The following is an 18,484-nucleotide window of genomic DNA, read 5'->3' on the forward strand; positions in this document are numbered from 1 at the left end:
TCCCAAATTGCTTTGTAGATTCAATGCAACTCCAATAAAATACTTCTTAAAGACTTTTTAAAAACAGAATTTGACAATGGATTAATAAACTATGAAGGAATGCAAAAGTGCTCTAATGGAGTTCAAAAGAAATTCATGATCTGTCTCCTACTTTTCAACTAATTGTTCATGCTTTTTTATTTCCTTGACAGTGAGTTAGAAATTGGGTGTAAGTGGAATAGGAGACTGTCTACATGGCAGTCTTGACCGCTTTCTATGCAAATAACCATGGAAAATTTCATACCTGTGAGTCAATTTAGAGGCGGACAGGACTAAACTGGGGAGGGTGTGGCATGTAAGACCTATGCCATGAATGATATTCCCCATTTTTCTTCTTATTCTTCAGTGTCATTGTCGAGATCCTCTTCATCATCATCTTCATGTGGTATTCCTAAGTAGTTACTATGAGTCAGGGACTTTTCTAAGCCCTTTAATTTCTTTGTTTCATTAAATCCTTGTAACAACCCCATGAGTAGATGCTGTTATTAAGTCCCTGTTTCGTGGATGAAGAAACTGAAGTGTAGAGACTCCCCAAGTCACATCCCTGGGGAATCTGGCCTCACAGTCTCAAAAGAAATGAGTAGACGTTGAGTGGTACAGATGTCTTTGCAGGATAGCATTGAGGCTAGGTGGGGCTGGGGGAAGAGGGACCTCTCGGAGTGTTGTCAGGTCCAGGCATGCCTTTGACTTCATGCTTGGGGAGGCTGCTTGATTTCCATAGCAGCATTGTCTGGTCTAAGTTATTCCCCCAAAGCCAAAAGGTGTGTGTGTACATGAGTGTGTGTGTGTGTGGTGTGTATGTGTGCATATTTTAAAAATTATTTCATTCCCTAATCTCCGCTGAGAGCTTCTCTGTTTGGATCTCTGGTAAATCTTCCAAGTGTTTACCTTGCAAGGAAGTGAATAGGAGCAGCTCATATTTTTGGTGGCATTTCATTCCTTGAGTTAAGACTGTGTAAGAAGTAAGGAATGGGGGAGGGGAGCGCATGTTATTGGTCGTGAATGCAAAGCCCATTCCACCCAGAAGCCACGAAACCAAGCTGAGGCACAGCTCAGGAATCTGTAATAGGCAGTGAGCAAACACAGGGTCAGGCCCCGCAAGATGGGGATGTAACAGGCAAAGCCCTATTTTTAGATTCACAGCAGCAAATGACGACGGGAGACGTTTTGTGCAGAATATCAATACTCTAAAAGCCGTTCTCAAGAGAGAGCCCCTGGATAAAGCCAGAGATCTTCACTCCGTAGGCAGATAATGTATCAAAATTGCCTGGAGAATGTGCTTCCCATAAAATAAAATGGCTGTAAGTGACCCTCAACATTTTTTGAGTACTGTAAAATTAATCTATGTTGTCAATATTCAGAAGCAAAGAACTGACTGTAGACGCTTTGCCTTTCTATTTCAAATACCAGGCTACATGATGTGATGTTTTCCTTTACTCCTTGTTCTCATTCTTAACAAGAACTGCGCTGAATTAGCACAGTAATAAAGTTGTGTTTAGAAGCCCTATGTTTATAAGTCTTCATGTGGGAGAACAATGTTGGTGATTTATCAAGCCCAGTGTCAAAAAGAAGCAGTAGAGTGTCATCTCTGCTGTAAGATAATAACGATTTTCATTCAGTAGGTTCAGCCAACTGCTGATCATTTCAATAACAGAGAGCCCTGCTTTATGCTCAGGTTAAAAATCCCTTTGCTACACCATTGTTCTTCTTCTGTACCCTAACACTTATTGGAGGACCAGTGAGGTTTTCCTCTAGTCATGCAAAAACATATTGAAATGTGCATTTTTTTTAATGTCTAAGAAAAGACATTCTACATGTGTACTCCTAATTCTATTTTCACCAAAGTAGTTGATAAATTCACAAATTAAGTATTGAATCAAGTAATAAACATTATTTATTAAATGTTTGTTGTGTAGCAGGCACCAAATATTTTAAGCACATCAACCATCTAATCCTGACAACAGTCTTCTTAGGTGGCTACTGTTATGATCCCTATTTTACCTATATGGTAAAATTTAAAATTTCTTTCCAGTTCTTTTTAATTCTAGAATATTCCCACTGAAATAGGACAGTCAAAGGAGTGTCTTCAAAAGTTCCTTGGATTCATCTTTTCTGTAGCTATTTTATAGCTAGTTAGGTTCATTTTTTTCTATTTGTATTTCCTTTTAGGATTTGTTTTTGTCATCTTTTAAAAATAATTTGTAAACTATTTAAAAGTTTCAAAAATTAAGTCAACATAAAAAGGCGTATTCAGAAACGTCTCTTTCCTATCTCTACCCATTCTAACCCATTCCCAGTCACCTCCTATATGTGGCCATTTTCATTAGTTTCTGCTTTATCCTTCCTGTGTTTCCTTTTGTAAAAATAAACAGACATAGACATACACACATTCTTATTTCCCATTCTGACCCTGTGGAGGGAATATGTTTCAGGACAGGAAGCAGAATGATGGTTTCCTTCTGGCTCAAGTAATTTGAAATTACGGGGTGTGCTCATTTCCTTTTATGGTACACGGGCTCCTTAATGTCACAGTGGAGCCCAACAGCGGGTGTGGGGGTCAGACAGGCCCAGGTTTGACTCCAGGCTGCTCAGAGGTGCGGTGTGACCTGGGACCGGCTGCTTAACTTCTCTGACCTCCTCATCTGTCATAACCAGGAAAATAATGACCCGAGTAGAGATATGACGACGGCTACAAGAAATTTCATATGTGAAAGCACTTAACACAGGGCTCTGCCAGAGGACATCACTGGCAATTCTTTGAGTTCCCTTCCTTTCCTTGGTCCTTATAAAAGCAATAAGAATAAAGGCTGACGTTTCTTGTAGAATCAGCAGCATTGATCACTAGCGTTTGTCCCTCACATCAAGGGTTTTGTTGTTTGTTGATTCTTTCAAATGGAATAAAAATCCTACAGGCAAAGATCTGGAGATGTCATGTTTCGGCTTCCTACTGATGTCAGGGTTACTGTTTGCATTATTCTTCTTTGAACATTTCAATATACTCTTTGGTGCTAGATATTTGAAGACACTCTTTTCTTCAGTGTCCCCATTATTCTGCATTTTTCAGGCTGTGGTTCTTAACTTTTTTCAGTCAACAACCCTTTTGGGAATCTGATGAAATTCACAAATCCTCTTGTCTTAAAATACACATACATACAAGAATTTGCAAATGATCAGGTGCGCATGGACTAGCCAGAGCCCATGGGATCCCACGTTCAAACAAAAGAAAAAGAAGCAAAAACAAAAGAAGGAAACAATTCTGCTTGAGGGGGAGGTGTGTGCAGGCATGTGAGAGGAAGAAGTTTAACGAAATACAGGGAAGAATAGGAAGAGAGGACTTATTTAAACTGCAACTGCATTATAGACTGCTAATGTGCTTTCCCAGTGGCCAGTGCTCACCCTACCAGAATCTTCCTCACTGAATTGCAATTGTCAATATTTGTTCATCCCTTCTCAAGTCTGGGGATGGGGGTTCCTGTGGGCAGGAGCTCTGTCTTGGCCACCACTTTATCTCCATCCCCTAGAACAGCATTTGGCAACAGTGTTTGGCAATATGCCCAACAAATACTTTTTAGTGGCTAAATGAATAAAAGGACCCAGGTGATAATAATTCATTTATTCATTCACCTTATATTTATTGAGGGATCTATTATGTGTGAGGCCCTTTGATGGGTTCTGGGGGTATTATGATGACATGGTCCCTGGGTTCATTTGATTTACAGTCTACTGAGAATGAAATAAACATCTAAATAAGTGTAAAATCACAGCTGTGATAAATGCAATGAGGAAAAGGCAGTTCTTCTTTAAGGCCATGAAAAAGAGACCACACTTAGTCTGGTGTGGCAATTAGTGAAAATGTTTCTGAGGATGTGACGTTTGAGCTAAGATTTGAAAGATGAGCAAGGGATGGGTGAGGTAGGGATAAGTGTACCACAGCAGAGGAAACAGCCCTGGCAGAAGGAGGGCCCCTGGGGTGTCCAAGAAACCGAAAGAAGACTAGTGTGTTTGGGGTCTGGGTGAGGAGAGTGGGGTACCAAACGAAAGTCTTGCTCTGGCTGCAGAGGGAAGGAGGGCCAAGTCTATGTAGGAAGAATAGTTAGGAAGCTTCTTCAATAGTACAAAGAAGAAATTACGGTATCAGAACTAGAAGAGAACCATTGGACGTGGGAAGACTGAAAAAGACTCAAGATATATTTAGGAGGCCAAATGGATAGACTTCTCTAATGAATTATTCATGAGAGTGAATTAGAAGGAAGAGCCAAGAATGATGCCCAGATTTCTGGCTTGGGCAATGGGATGGATGATGGTACCATTGGGAATCCTGAGTGCGGAAAGATCACGTTTTTGGTTTTGGGCATGTTAATTTTATTGTGAGTTTGAGACATGCAAGAATATAGATTAGGCCAGTCTCAAACCCACAGAAAAGGTCTGGATTGGATATATAGATTGGGATGTCAGAGACATATGGATGGGATTGAAGCCTGGGGGCAGATGAGATTACCAACGGGAGGACATGCAATGAGAAGGAAAGGCTGAGGATGAGACTGAGCCTTGCAAAAATTTCACATTTGATGGGCAGGTGGAGAAGGATGAGCCTACCCAGGATGCTGAGAGAGAGTGGCTAGAGAGATAGGAAGAAAGCCAGAAGAGTGGAGGGGGCAGAAGCCCAGTGAGGAGAATTTTTCAAGAAGGGCAAGCGGTTAATAGTGCCCAAAACAGATGAGATAAAATTGCCAAAGACTGAAAAATGTATATTGGATTTCAGATGTGGTAGTCATAGTCAACTTAGTGAGAGCTGAGGGTCAAACGAGCCAGTGAAGTGGTTTGAGAAGTGAGTTTAAGGCGAGGAAATGGGGTGAGTGAATTTAGAAAGTTTTTCAGGAATCTGACCATGAAGATGAGGAGAGAAGGCAACCATCAGCGAGGGAGATGGGATTGAGTGAGTTTTAAAGATGTGAGACACCTGACCGGGTTTAATTTCTGATGGGAAGGCTTTGGTTGAGTGGACAGGGCTTGACCTATAGGTGGGAGAAGAGGTAATCAATCACTTTCGGTTCTGGAGAGATGGGTGAGGCTGGGAAAGCAAGGTGGAGGGGCCCCTCCTCTGTCCTCACGGACCATGGGTGCTGGTCATATTTGTGACATGGTGGCAAAGAGTTGAGGGAATTTCTGTCTGAATGTCCCTATTTTCTTCACGAAGTAGGAGATGAGGGGGAAGGGGAAAGATTTGGAATTTTCTGCAGAGAGTGGGTTGATCAGAGAAACAGAGAAGGATTTAGACACTTGGATGATGATGAATTTGCAGTGAATATTTGTTGACTATATACCCCTACATCCATTTCCTTTCCCCCTTCCTAACAGTACTCAGAGTTTCATTAGGTGCCTCCCTCCACTGTAGCCCACGAACTTAGAGGTCCCACTTGGCTTAAGCTTATTGATATAATCCATTTCTTTGGCCACAGTCATTGGTTCTGGAAGGTACAAGAGGCTTTAGTGGTTTGGGGTAAATTTAAAGACGAGTGATTGGCAGAAGTGAGCTCTCCCTGCGATTGTGAACCAGGCACATACAGTCCTGATGGCTGCTGGCGGCCATATTGGGACTGTGAGAGTAGAGAACCAGGGAAAGATGACCAGGACGTATCTGTCCACGGACCTGGCACTTACAAGAGGCAACAAACCCCATGATTGTTCAAATCTGGTTCTCTCCAGCATTCTAAAACAATCCATCTGACCCCAGCACCAATTTACCTTCTCTAGCTAGACTCCTGGGGTGAAGGCATGGGTCCATTGACCTGCCAACTAGACCAAAACCAAATGGAGATTAATATATTCATTTATTCAACAAGAACTTACTTAATGCCTTTAAGGTGCTAGACTCTGTGCTTGGTGATGGGGATCCAGTGGTGAGTCCTTAAACTCAGGGAGTCCACCATTCAGTGGAGGGCTATAATAGGTCCAACAACCCAGCACCATTGATGGTAAATACTCATTACATTGGGATGAACGAACGAATGAATGAGTGAATGAGCTTCCCACTGTTTCTAAGACAATTCAGGGTGATTGGTCCATATTCTCCTGAATGACATATTGCCTTAAAAAAACCCCAAACTTCAATTCCTCTTCAAAGCTCTTCTTGATGTTCATTTCAATTTACTTTTTGTCTTTTTTTTTTTTTTTGAGGAAAATTAGCCCTGAGCTAACTCCTGCCAATCCTCCTGCCAATCCTCCTCTTTTTGCTGAGGAAGACTGGCCCTGAGCTAACATCCATGCCCATCTTCCTCTACTTTATGTGTGGGATGCCTACCACAGCATGGCTTTTGCCAAGCGGTGCCATGTCCGCACACACCCAGGATCTGAACCGGAGAATCCCGGGCTGCTGAGAAGCGGAACGTGCGAACTTAACTGCTGCGCCACTGGGGCGGCCAGCCCCATACTTTTTGTCTTATAAAAGTACTGATTTTGAGCAGGTTGGGAAGGAGATAGGGAGAATTTCCTCTGGGTCTCACCCTACCTAGAGATGACATCAAACACCCAAGGATAAACCTGTCCTGATGCGGGTGTCCACAGCCTGGAGAAAACCCCCAGGATTCACTGGCCTTGCTGTTGGTCAAGGTAACATCACTTTAGAGATGATTCCTGCCGTCTGGATTTTCCTGGTGGGACACGTGGACATGCAGAGGGAAAAGAGTTTGGAATGTTGATGGATGTATTTTTACTCCTGATGATCCGGGTTGTTCCTGGCTGCCCGTGTCTTCACACCCACTGAATCAATGCTTTTCAGGGCTTCCTCGGGGTGGGGGTGGGTGGAGAGAGGCCGGAACAAAGGGGTCTGCTCTCAGCTTTGACACATTGTAAATTACATGCTTTATGTCCAAAGTTGCAGCCATGGTCTGGAAAGCAGGGCTTTCATTTACAAGAGCAAAACTTTGTTGGGAGAAAATAAAAAGGATTTGGGAATTCCACAAGCCACAGCTATGAGAACTGAAGTATTCCTGCACTGCTGGGGGAACAGCAAAAATGAGAGCAGCTGGGGAGAGGGGCAAGGGGGGCTGGGAGATGTGACCAGGGTTTGGATGCTGCCCAGGTTTGCAAGAAGAGGCTCAGCAACCCTCTGCCCTGAGCCTGACCGAGGTGTAGGAAGAGGGCCAAGATGAAAGGACCACAGAGAGTTTGTGGGGGAATCAGGGACGTCAGGGACAGGAGGTCCCTTTCCCGTGGAGCAAGGGCCAATTTCGGGCATCACTGAGCAGCCCCAGTTGGCCAGGCTCCAGAGCAGCCTCGCCACCAGCACTGGATGAGCATTGTGAGGGGAGTGTCTGGATGGTGGCCGGGGATGGGCCCCACAGTGAGTGTGTGTGTGTGCATGTGCCATGTGTGTATGTGTGTGTGCACCCTGTGTGTGTGTTAGCGATTTTGTGCTTGTGCGAGCTCCTCTTGTGTGTGCAAGTGCATGTCTTCATGACTGTGTATGCAGGAGCGTGTGTGAGCAGGAATTCTCATATCCTTCCACCGACAGGACGGAGGCGCTGGCAGGACCAGTGGTGAGAGGCAATGAGCAACTTCTAACCCAGGAGCCTGGTGGGCACCTGGGCATAAGCAGTGACACCATGTGACGCCTCAAAGACCTTGAGGGGAGCTGCAAGGAGACAGGATGTCCTTGGACCACACCTCCTCTCCCCCATGCCAAAATGAGGTATAACCCATTCCAATTCAGATTGCTCCTAGAGTGGGAGAGGGGTACATCTTGAATGAGAGTTTAGATCTGTATTAACCACTTTTAAAGATGGAAGAGACTAAGTTATCTTTAATCGGCAAATTTAAGTTTTTTTCTACTAGGAAACAGAAAGAGAGCTTACGAGCAGAGTTAATTTCCATTGCAGAGAAAGTCAGATCTATCTCTACTTATCTGAGTGTCGTGTCTATAAATTATAAACTCGCCTTGAACATATTTTTAAAAGTTGGCTTAAAATTCTTAGAACTTGTCTCACATAAAACAAAAAATGACATTTGTAACTAAAATGGCTTCATCTTGGAGGGAGAAAGCAGAGCTGGTGATTCTGAGAGCCTCTTGCGAGTTCACCAGCTTGGGAAAGCCCATGGGATTCCATTACTCTTTGCATAGCTGAACAAAAACATTTTATTTCAACTGACTTTAAGATTCTAGTAAAAAAACAGATCTCCAAGTTTTGAGTTTGAGTTAGACCAATATAGACATATGGGGAGGTGCTGAGTTTTAGCAAGAGATTTGGGATCTTTCTGATGGTAAAGGATGTCCAGGTGGCCATTTCGATGGCCCTCTGGCTCTTGTCCCAGCATGTTAACTCATTGGTGTGCGAAGCGAGTATTATGCTTTTGAGAAGACTAAAACTTACGGCAACCACTGACCACATTGTCTCTGTAGTAGAGGCGAACTTAGACACTGACCTCATTCTGCTTATGTAGCTCTTCATAAAATCACAAATTCAGGGGGAGCCATACCGTGGGCAGGCAGCAGACTGGTGATTATGTCTTGTAGGAATCAGTTCAGGGGTCTTGGAGCTCTGCAGCTGACTCTACCGGCCGTCTCTCCCTTCTAGGTCCTCTTGGCCATCAGGGCCCTCTCTCTGGGGCTCCAAGGTCCTCTGTCTACACTCTCTCCCTCAGGTGATCTCATGTACTGCTGACTTTCAAACCTCCAGCCCATCACACGGCTGATCTCCAGATCCATATGTTCACCTGCCCACTGGGCATCTTCCCTCCGATGTCTCACTAAATGCCCCCTGAGTACATGCGACATGTATCACTTTTCCCTCCACACGTGCTCCTCGCCCCAGGTTCCTGATTCCAGTCAACAACACTGCTACCCGGACAGAATTCTCTCTCTCCCCAACATCCACTCCCTTACACACGTGGTTGAGCCTACCTCTGAAGTATTGCTTGAATCTCTGCTTCTCTCCCCCCATAGCCGCCATCCTGGTCCATCTGCCCTCATCTCCAGCCTTCAGCTTTCCCACCCTCCTTTCTTTTCTCCTCTGGCCACTAGAATGGCCTTGGAACAAAGCAGATCTGATAATATTTGTGTCTGGCTCAGAGCCTTTCAGTGACTTCCTATTGCTCCTGGAAGAAAATCGAAAATTCTTACGGCGGTCTCTCTGAGTCTCTGCTCCCCCTACCTGACACCCATCCTCCTTCCACCTGGCTGACTTTTAGACCTTCCTCAGAGGCCTTTTCACCTCCTCCAGGGGTCTTTGCTGATCCCGCACTGAGTTTGTTCTCCCTGTCACACATGCCCACCACACCCCGCCCGTCCACTTCGAGACTCCCTCCCAGTGCATCTGTAATTCTTTATAAAATGCCCGTATTCCCTGAGACAATGTAGACGCCATGACAGCCGGTGCTGTGTTCATCTTATATTTCTGGAACTGTGCCCAGAATGGGATATGACAGGTGCTCAATAAAATTTGGGGAGCGAAAGATGTGAGAAGAAATTGCAAAATGTAACCAGCATTTCTTACACTGGTAACCCTTACAACATGCAACTCCAGTGGGAGAGAGAATGCGGTCACCTGTGAAACACATAATGGATAGTTAGAGGCTGTGCATTTTCAAGGCTAACGCAGGCAGCCCAGGGAGAGTTTCCGAGTTTAAAAGCCATGGGGTTCACTCTGGGCTGGGCTGGCTGGGAAGGCTTCTGGGTAAGGATGTCCTCAGCTGGGCCCTGAAGAACGGGCAGGAGGGCGCTTTGGGGTAGCAGAACCCACAGTGTATCTTGAAGTCTCCATCTGTCTCTTGCTAATAAACTCTGGACTCAAGTGATACCATGTAGAATTAGACACTTCAAGAAAAGCTAAATTTGGCATCTTGTGCACCTGTTGGTATCTTGGTGACCCAGGTCTCTAGACCACTATTTGCCACAAATATGCATCTGGACAGTTGTCTGGAAAGCTGAAAGTGAATAGGGTCTGGACAAAGGCAGCGCATTGCTAGGCAGAAAGAATGTCGGCCGCTTTGCATTTGATCTGGCAAAGAATACGAAGCCATTAACACCTATTAAAACAACTTTTAGTTCCCCAAAGTGAGGTTTGTCTCTGCCTGTAGGATGCGTGTGTACAATGCGAAGGATCTCAGTAACCGGCTGATTTACGGGTGAGAAGGGGACAGAGCTCGGGCCCTTCCTCCTGGCCTTCCTTTAGGTCTGTGAATCCGTCTGCTCTTTCAGGAGTGTGCAGACCCTGGAGAACCTTAACTGAAACTTAAGTCTAGCTTAGGCCTGGCCTTAGATGTAGTTCGCTTTTCTTGTCTTTTCATAATTGTTTATGTTTTCATTCATTTTGTACCTCAGGAGCCAAGTATGATCAATTTGCAGAGTGACACGCTTTCCATGTTCTCAGAGGACCAGTTTGTACTCTGCCTTGTTAATAACTTGTCAAAAGGAAATGCCTTGGGAAAGACAAATACTGTGTGATCTCCCTTATATGTGGAATCAAAAAAAAAAAAAAAACCCAAGCTCATAGAAAAAGATCAGACTTGTGGTTACCAGAGGAGAGGCGTGGGGGAACTGGAAGAAGGTTATCAAAAGGCACAAACTCCCACTTATAAGATGTAATGACAGCATGGTGACTATAACTAACACCACTATGTGGTGTATTTGAAAACTGTCAGGCGAGTAGATCCTAAGAGTTCTCATCACAAGGAAAAAAACATTTTTTCTTTTTTTCGTATCTAGATGAGATGATGGATGTTAACTAAACTTGTGGTAATCATTTCACAATATATGTAAGTCAAATTGTTATGTTGTACACCTTAAACTTAGACAGTCCTATGTGTCAACTATATCTCAATAAAACTGAAAAAAAAAAGGAAGTGCTTTGACGATGTTTTAAATTCTTCTCAAAGTCGATGGCATACTCTCAAAACAATAGTCAAACTCCCTGGCCCTCCTCTTCTCCTCAAAATCATTTCCAAAAACAGTCAAGGGGGCCCTTTCCGCAGGGGGTGGAGACCTGAGGAGCAAGTGAAGAAGCAAGTATAGGAACTGCCAATGGCAAGGAAACAAGGGTTTTTCTTTTGAAAAATGGACTTTAAAAGATTTTTAAACAAAAATGATGGACTTTTAAAAACAAATAAGACCTTTACAAATAAGACTGACTCACAAATGCAGGGCCAGCAAGGTAATACAACAGAGACAATGTATTTATAAAAGCAAAGCCTTCTTCTTCTTGTTCTTGTTCTTGTTCTTGTTTTGTTCTTCTTCTTCTTCTTTTTTTTGCTAAGGAAGATTTGCCCTGAGCCAACATCCATGCCAATCTTCCTCTATTGCTTAATATGTGGGCTGACAGCACAGCATGGCTGCTAACAGAGCCGTGTAGGTCCATGCCCAGGAACTGAACCCAGGCCGCCGAAGCAGAGCGTGCTGAACTTAACCACTAGGCCATGGGACTGGCCCAAAAGCATCTTCTTATAGGCTACCTAATAGCTGTGATCCTAGGTTGCAATATTGGGCAAATTTTGGAAAAGCGTAGTTTGCATCCCACGTGTTTGTAAAGGTTTGGACCTCGGTAACAGTGGATTGGTTGAACCATGTTCAATAAGTCAGCTTTTGTCTGGGGGAGTCCAAGCCCTTGCCTTCTCGGCTGCCCCTGGACTGCAGAAGCCCTAGGGGGCACCCCGTCATCTCCAAGGCACGGTTCCTCGTGTGGCAGCTGCTGGGCTCGCAAACATCATGTGGAGAGGCACCTGGGAGCCTTTCCGAGAGCTTCCCCATGAACAGGATCCTCTTTTCCCGTTATAAATGTCTCAAGATGTCCATGAGTCTTGCAAGAACACACCGCTTTTCTTGTGATCTGTTGGAATTTTCTCGTTTTTCAACTAAGAGTGAACAGTTGATGAAATCGGAATAAATTCTTCTGACTCTATTAAGGAAACCGCATCCTTTCTTCAAATTTGGAATCTTTCCTGACTTGTCAAAAATTTGGTTCGGTTTGCAGAGCGTGAGGCCAGGCTTCTGGATGAGTACAGCCTCGTAAACGTATGTCTAATACTGTTGGAAATGAGAACATGTTTTCATTTAAATCTGACTTTGAAGTATTGATTTAAGGTAAATATATAAGTAATCTCTACAGGACTCATTGCAAACCATTCATGGTGAAAAATGTAACCCAGGACAGATGGATGTTTCAGATACGGGCTTTTGATGTTTAATGAGAATCAAACATCTCCAAGGAACAAAGGAAAATTTGGTGTGGCAAAATAAACCCTCGCCACCCTTCATCCTTTGGCTCGAGAACCACCACCGGGCGTCCCAGTTCTAGCCTGGCTGTTCCATTCGAGTAGGGACAGGATCATCCCACCACTTTGTATTCACACCTCCAGCTTGTTTTCAGCCTGGGGTGATATGATATGCTTACAGCTTCATCATTTATTTGGCTCTGCCTTTTAAGGCAGGGAGAAACTGAATACCAGCACTGTGTTCCTCCCGGATTTATCTCTGCCATCGCATCTTGCCGTTCCTTCGGGAGGGAGGGTGGTGTGTTCCAGCCGGTGTGCCGGGAGATGTTCAGCAGAGTCCCCGAGAGAGCAGGAACAGCAGGTACCGGGATTCTGGGTCACAGCATGTTTGCAGTCGGTTCAGACTAGCTGTAACAGCAACGCTCGCACAGCAGTGGCCTAGACTGGTGCATGGGTCAGAGTGAAGGGGAGGAATAGGACTGCTCATCTACCCCGGTTGGAGGAAGGCAAGTTATGTGTCACATGGAATAATGCATGAGTGTCTGGCACAGTGCAGAGCACATGTTCCTCTTCAGTGACACCGTTTATTAGGCACAGACTATTATAGTTATCCTTATTGTGTCCTGAAGGTGCTGGTTTCATTCTTAATTTTTGGTTCATTTCTTTGGATCCTGTGAGTGTTTTGGTCTTTCTAAGAGCATCCTATTAAATGTAAAGACCTGGCCAAGGGCTGTGTGTATGAGTAGGGTCAGGGTGGGGTGGAGGAGCAGTATTTCGTGGCTGTTTCAGAAATGGCTTGGTCCCATTAATGTATTAACCACGTCTTATTACTGTGGTCTGATGTTTTGACATCTGGGGCCTTGCTGACCCTGGAGGAACTGTCCCTCCCAGGGCTAGCCAATTCTTACAGAGTGCAAAGAACTTGCCTGGGGAGAGTGATTTTCAAATACAAACCAAACAGTCCAGAGCCCACACCCCCAGCAACCTCCCTTATGGGGCTCTCACACTCCTGGGCACCATTCACCTGCCCTAATCACCTGGGGGCCAGGTAGCAGACAACCAGGTCCAGCTCCTATGCCCAGGGTCCACTGCAGTTATTCAAACTGGCTGATCTTAAGGCTGCCTACTCTGCCTTGCCCCTTCCTTCCCTCAGAAACCACAATAAAGGCTCTTGACACAGTTTTCCCTTCTCCTTCTGTCCCTGACCGACCCTGGTGCTTCCCCGGGTGGCCCTGAGCAGTGTGGTGTGCCCTCTCCTCTCGGGATCTGTGAGGCACAAACAGTCTTTTCAATGACAGTCATCTCCTGATCTGCTGGCCTTACTGGATCTCGCATTTTCTATTGATACGCTATATTTGAAAAGAGTTAACATCTGGTAGCAATAGAAGATGGGGTCTGTTGCTTGGTTTACATCGATATAGGAGGAGGAAGTGATTATATTTTCCTAAACTCCAATTTGAGATGTGTGGTCTGAGCCAGCATGATGTGTCAGATGTCATGTGTGTCATCTATCACTCTTTCGAGGCTGCCAGGAGGCCCCTCTGGTCTGGAATAGTCAGAGGTGAGCTGGGTGGCTGCTGCCACAGACCCTCTTCAGACAGTCCTGGGAGGATGGCAGGAGCCCAGAGGGGTGGCATCTTTGAGCATAATCCTTTCCCAAATCCTTTTGCAAGAACTGAAACGGTCCCCAAAGGAGCTAGGACTGGAGGTTCAAGGCCAGCAAGGGCCACAGGGAAGGGGCGTTGCCTGTGAGGGTGGAGTCTGGAATTGCTGAGGTTGGGCGGCTCTGTCTACAGAGCTGCACACTGCAGTCTTGCAAGTCGTGGCTCTTCCTCACTCACACCTCCATGAGCTGCCACCTGCTTGCCGAGCTCTCAGAGTGCTCCTCAGAGGAGCGATGGGGGAAGCCGCCAGCCTTTGAGGGTCCGCCTTTCCTCTGGGAAATGCTAGCGGCACACATCGTGGGCATCAACATTTGAGTTTCTAACCCTGGAGAACCAGTCCATGGTCTCAGGGGGTTGTCATCTTGCTAACATTTAGTTTGGGGGATAAACGCCAGAACAGTTTCTTTTCTGGATAATTTAACTTCTCCCTTCTAGCATTTTCTCCTAACTGAATTGTCAGTAGGTGCACGTTTAAAATGACTTCTCTTGGAATAGATGGTCTTGATTTCATTGTGCTTCCTCCTGGACCATGGATGTCAAGGGACATTTCTCAGCCCAACAAAATGATGAAAGTCAACCTCCTTCCCCATTTCTTGTGATTTCCCAGGGCTGGTCATTTCTAGAGTCACATAAGACTGGATTCATTACTTTGGGTTTTTAAAGTCTTTGTTTTTAAACTGGAAATATTTAAGTCAGGTCACCTACAAAAGGAAGTCTATAAATCACTGTGTTTCTCCTTTCTTCTCCTTGACTTATATTTCAGTTTTGCAGGCTAGCCATGGCGGGTTAGGGATGAGACTGGAGAAGTTCTGACCCAAGGAGTCTTAGCATTTAGATTCCTAGCAGGAGGATGTGAGGCGTCTTTCCCTCTGGCACCCGCCTCCAATTTCCACTGATTGTTCAATATTGTCCCACAGGTTCAACATTCATTACAATTGTATACTTCTGAACAGAAGTATTAAGGAATATAGAATGAGAAATTGATGGAGACGTAGAGAGGGATTTTTTTTTGTAAGTCGCAAAAGCCCTCCACAACAATCCCATGATGGCATCAATTAGAAATTGGGATTTCTGTGGCCGAGTGGTTAAGTTCGCGCACTCCACTTTGGTGGCCCAGGGTTTCACTGGTTCGGATCCTGGGTGTGGACATGGCACCGCTTGTCAGGCCATGCTGAGGCAGCGTCCCACATAGCACAACCAGAGGCACTCACAGCTAGAATCTACAACTACGTACTGGGGGGCTTTGGGGGGAAGAAGAAGAAGAGGAAGAGGAGGAAGAGGAGGAAGAGGGGGAGGAAGAAAAAAGAAGGAAGAAGAAGAAAAGAAGATCGGCAACAGACATTAGCTCAGGTGACAATCTTTAAGAAAAAAATTAAAAAGAAAAAAAAGAAATTGGGATTTCTGCAGTGGGAGGCTGTGGGGATGACAGTAGCCTGTTGCCGCAGACTGCAGCACCCACAGAGATGCAGCCATAAAGCCCTGATCACCTTCAGGAGGCTGCACCTGGCTGACGTTTCTGAAGAAAAGACCAGGTTCCGATTTAGCCCCATTTATGATAAATATTCTCTTTGATACCGAAGCACAAAACGGGGAGAAGCTGAACTTCTTCACTTCTTTCCTGTGTTTATTCTACATGTCACTGAATAGGAAGGTGACAGTGTGGCATGAACACGATTCAGTAAGTGCTTTCTATATGTGTCAGGGACATGCCCCTACCAAGAGCTTCATGAGTGGTGCAGCCCTGCTTTCCTTGGATGGCCTTTGTGGCTTTGTTTGTGTCTCTCTGGTGGCCCTTGTGGTGGAGAAGGGTTTGCGGACTATTTCTTAGTTCATTGGAGGTCCTGTATTCCACTTTACAACTCACGACACTTTGTAAGGACTCCACTGTGAAAACACTGAGAATGGGCGTAAACCAATATATGTGAAAGTAATAAATTATGCCATGACCTACATTAACCGGAAAATGTATAGTGGAAGGCCAACTTTGGGAAACGCTAAAACGTTTGCATAGAAGGATGTCAGCAGGAGCGTTAAACCTGAGAAGGAGGTGGAGACAGTGCCGAGAGGAAGAGCATCCGTAGGCATTGCTATCAGTCAAGGCAAAGGCCCCAGGCGCAGAAGGCTGAGCTGTGGGACCCCCGCCTGGGGACAAGGTCCTGATGGCTTGGCTGTCACTTCACATTCACACTTATATCCATTGAGTAACTGAGCCATTGGCCAATGGCCATTTGCTGGATGTCTTCCACACAAGGATTTTGTACAAACCACCTGTCTCTCTGCTTCTCTGCCCAGGAAGCCAGGATGAGGCTCAGACATGTTCCGTCATCCCGGGAGGACTCTCATATTCATGGGCACTAAAAGACTCAGCTGGCTGAGAAGTCCTTCCCTCCGGGTGAAAGGATGGGGGAGGAGGGAGAGACATTAAATGCACGAAGCCCTGAACCTCCATTTTTGCTCAGGTTTGCCTGTAGGTAACAAATGGGGAATATTAGCCCCATTTCCTGTTTGTTCCTGCACAGTGATTTGCATATCTTATTTTCCCTTCCCGATTCAACAGCAAGCTTTATACCTCTGCAGTATTTACCCAGTGCCTTGGGAATGGTAGGTGCTCAATAAATTAATGGCTGGATGGAAGAATGGAGAACAAGATGAGACAGGTAATCGAGGAATGGGCCATAGAGGTCTGGAGTGGATGTGAGTTTGCACTGATGTGCACAGCGTTGGTGGAAGAGGGGTCAAGAGGAGGTGCCACTGGGGCTCCTGCAGGTGCTCATCCTAAGCCTGGTCCCAGAAGTGGTGCACAGATGGGCTCCATCCTCTCCAGGCTCTGGGGAGCCCTCCTGCCCGCAGGGCACACCAAATCCTCTGGGTCATCTCATTGGGTGCCTTCGCTTTTGCAAAGGCTTACCCGACTCTCTCTGGGGCGGTTTTACCTATGGAGAGTCTCCGCAGTTTGAAATGTTGACGTTGGCCGGCTCTCCCTTTTTGCTCGTTTCCAGCTCTCTTTTTTAATGACGAGGCAGAGCAGACTTTTGGTTGCATTATTTTTCACTTGACCATTTTATAGTGTCTTTCCTCAGCTACGTGTTCAGAGCAAAGTCTTCACTTTGTTTTTGTTAAACGTTTAGTTGGCTCTGAACTGTGCACGCATTCCTCCATCACGGAGGTGGAATCCATGCTTTAGCTGGCAGTTCTTCAAATGTAGTTTTAAGATTTTAATTATCAAGCTGGCCTGGGAGCTCTCCATACCTCACTGATTTAGTGATTTTATAAGAAGTTTGTGTTTCACAAAAGCGACAGTGTTACTCTCTCTAAGAGGAAGAAACAGAAGGAATGCTTGCTGGGTCAGGGAGAGAAGCCACTGGCTTGCTTGGTTTCCATCGACCCGCTCTCTCTCTCCCTCTCTCTGTTAGCCCTTGGATCCTTGTAGATTGAATATCTTCAGGCCACTGGGGGAAGCACAAAAATATTGCCAAGATTCATGGCACGGTATGAAAGGGAGATGTCTTTCTACTTGATCTCTCTTTGGACTTGGCAAATGAAAGGGTGTCCTCACTTGTGGAAATAATCAAGGAACTCTCATTCCAACTTTTAAACACAATCAGTCTGTTGTGTTTGCATTCTAGAATAGTAGTGCGCAAAGATGTGGCTTTGATCCTACCTGGCCTTTAGATGAGCCTGACTCCATTTCAGCCCCACCTGGAATGCCGTTCCCTCCTGTCCTCTCTCTGAGCAGCCTGCTCCAACCAGGGGGTCTGGGCAGGGACGAGGCATTGACAGGCCTTGCTGGGAACTTGGGCTCTGGCGGTAAGCTACCCCTATCTGCCTCTCACTCGCTGTGTGACTTGGGACAAGTAACTTCATCTCTCTGAGCCTCAGTTTCTTCATCTGTAGAAGAAGAGTAATAATACCTCCTAGGTGTACCAATAAGACATGTAGTGAGTTTCACCTGACCTGTTGTAGGCTCTCAATAAAGATATAAACGGGATGGCAGCAGCCTCCACACTGTTGGGCTTGACCTTCCTCCCTTCTAGAACATCTTTTCTCCTCCTGCATCTGTCAAAATTCTATCCAACACCCGTAGGAGGTGCTCTGAACATTATAGCCAGCTTTATTCTTAGGAATCCTGATGCATTTATTATCTGTACTTTTCATATTCTGCCTATTGCTTTTCACATGATCATTCTTTTCGATTTTATTTATTACTGTTATTTAAAAAATTGAATGTAAGCCTTATGTCCTCAACTAGGCTATGTGTCCCCAGAGTTTAGTAAATATGTATGTTTCTCTACCCCCACTTTTATCCCTTAACCAGTTAACCTGAACAGGATTTTATACCTTTTGCATATCATAGACTCCGTAAGTTCTTGATGATAATATCTAAATAATACCTCAAAAATGGGACACTTAATTGATCTATTGGCACTGCATGACTCTTGTTATTTTGAAATGTGTCCTAAATCAGGTGCTATATGTATAAGTCAGAGGATGCTCAAAAGCATTCAGAAATTCAGCAAATGTTAGCGCCTACTGTGTGAGTTGGGCGTTATGTTAGTTTTTGGAAAAAGAATGAATAA

The 18,484-nt window shown here is 45.2% G+C and overlaps 1 protein-coding gene across 2 annotated transcripts in view; it reads right to left on the reverse strand.

The window, feature by feature from the left end:
* Window positions 1-18,484, reverse strand: part of KCNJ6 (potassium inwardly rectifying channel subfamily J member 6) — a 266,643-nt gene that overhangs the window by 9,262 nt on the left and 238,897 nt on the right. The window lies entirely within an intron of this gene.

The sequence above is a fragment of the Equus przewalskii genome, chromosome 27 (assembly GCF_037783145.1).
Source record: "Equus przewalskii isolate Varuska chromosome 27, EquPr2, whole genome shotgun sequence".
NCBI lineage: Eukaryota > Metazoa > Chordata > Mammalia > Perissodactyla > Equidae > Equus > Equus przewalskii.